Here is a 2459-nt window from a genome sequence, read left to right on the forward strand (position 1 = left end):
CTGCCTCTCCAGTCCTGGGATTAAAGATGTTTACCACTACACTAGACCTAACTGTCTTTAGTTTTAAAAACTTTTATTATCCTCACCCCAAAAGGAAACACTACGCCCATTTGAATGACTCCTCGTGGCCTTCCCACCGCATCGACAACCAATAGGCTGTGTCTGAGAATTGGATGTTCTGCTTATGTCAGAGAAACAGTCACCCCCTGTGTGTCTGGGAGCCTCCCAGCATGATGTTCTATGTGTCTCTTTGTAACAGGCCCCCCAGACCTTAGTTGGCTCCCAGATCTTAACACAACTAACAGGGCGAGCTGATGGAGGTACTCTTCAGGACATGGGACCCAGCACGTAGGCAGCACCATTTGCCAAACTGAAAACAAAGACCTAATTCATCAGAGTCCATAGTTTTGTACTAACCTTGTTTTTTGGCTTCTGTAGTTTCCCTTCTGGGTAACTGTTCTTGCTGAGCTGTGGCAACCAAAGACATGTTTTGTTTTTTGTGCTTAAAGGCTCACCCTAAGAGAGCTGGAGAGATAGCTCAGCGGTCAAGAGCACTGACTGCTCTTCCAGAGGTCCTGAGTTCAAGTCCCACCAATCACACGGTGGCTCACAACCATCTGTAATGGGATCTGATGCCCTCTTCTGGTGTGTCTGAAGACAGCGACAGTGTACTCACATAAATAAAATTCATTAAAGACAAACAAAAACCTCATCTTGAGAAAAGCTCAAGACTATAGTTACCGGCCAGCTAATAGACTTTCTACTGACTGAAATCTGTACCCAAGTCATTTCTCTGAGCTCATCTTTGATAGATCTCTAACATTTTTCACGTGGTGGCAAAATCAGTTTTTAACTCCTCTTTATGATTAACGGTCCATTGTATTTATGGTGAGCAGTTGAGTGCCCCCCCCCTTCATTGGCCACTACTAATAGTGCACTCTGCACATCCTTGTACGTATATTTTAGCTTCTGCTTTCTGTCCATTTGTGTACACAGGGATGGGATTCTTCTGTGATAATTCTGTTTAAGTTTTTTTTTTTTTTTTTTGGAGTGAACAGTTTTCAACAGCAGCAATGACACAGTCTCATCCTTCACCGTAACATTTCTCCCCATTTTTTCCTTTCTGCTTTCGGGGAAGGCCAGACCCCTTGGAGTAGAGTAGAAACTTCACTTCCACTATAACGATTCCTTTATCCAAAGCCTCGAACCGTGTCTTTAACCTCGCCTTTTCCAGGAGCAGACAGTGTGGCCTACCTCCCTGAATCACTAACGCACCCTCCACCTCACTCCCGCCAAACACACATACACAGCCATGTGTCATCATAAATTACTGTCTTAGTGACCTCTCATGGAGCCCTACTAAACTGCAACTCAGGTTAAGCTGAGTGCCCGAAATAGAAGAAACATGCAACGCTCTTTTTCTTCCAGTCCTGGCCCTCTGCCAGTGCCTGCCGGGCGAGGTCCAGCTAGGGAGAGGAGAAGCAATGGGCAGGCATGCGGGCCCCTCCTGGAGTTACTATCGGTCAGCACTGGCCCTCGGAGTGATCCGCCTTCATTCGGCCCACAGCGCCTGACCCCTCACAGCCAATCAGCAGCGGCACCCGGCTCTGCTCCCGCCGCTCCAATCAGAAGGCGCGGCTCCTGAAGGCAGTCCTTGCACCCTGGAGTCACAGATGGAGCCTATGGAGAGCTTCCTAGTGATGCAGCGTCTTGGACTGTGCAAGGCCAACCCTGCCCCCACCACCATCCGGTGACCTTGAATGTGGGCTCTGGTCGCCAGCTTTCTCCAAGGATGGGGGGATGGGGACCCTGGCAAAGCAAGGCGCGTTTTATTTTCGTCTACATAATGCGAACGCTTATGGGGCAGAGGAGGCAGAGCTCTAGGAGTTAGCAAAACAGACCTCAGGTTGGGTCGTGGTGTAGAGGAGAGAACGCTGAAAAGCACAGCATTAAAGTGTTCAGGAACGATGTCAGCCCTCATGAAGGGGCGTGGAGTGAGCAGTGGGAGGGAAGAATGCAGGGGAGGCAGTGAGAGTCTGGAAATCTCGATATTTAAGAAAGTTACTGTGGTGGCAGAGGGGACCGCGGGGCGGGGGGGGGGGGGAGGCTGGAGAAGGGGAGGGTTGGAAGCCTAAATCCAGGCTTTGGAAAACTCCCGGTGAGGGGCTTGAGAATGGAAAAGGAAGTACACATCTGAAAAGTAATTTTGGAGCAGAATAGACATTCAATGGCTGGAATGGTAAAGTGGATGCATGTAGGAGGGGGCCCCATGGCCGGTTTTTAGCTTGAGTCACTGCAGGGGGTTGGGGGGGCAGCCTCTGCACCAACTTAAAATAAGAAGCTTGAAACAGAAGCAGGCTTGGACTGGGAGCAGGAAGTCAATATTTAACACGGGAGTGGGAGTTGTAAAAGGTTTGCTAGGATTAAAGGCATTAATCATCACACAATCTTCTTAACGT

The sequence above is a fragment of the Rattus norvegicus genome, chromosome 1 (assembly GCF_021556685.1).
Source record: "Rattus norvegicus strain SHRSP/BbbUtx chromosome 1, alternate assembly SHRSP_T2T, whole genome shotgun sequence".
Taxonomy (NCBI): domain Eukaryota; kingdom Metazoa; phylum Chordata; class Mammalia; order Rodentia; family Muridae; genus Rattus; species Rattus norvegicus.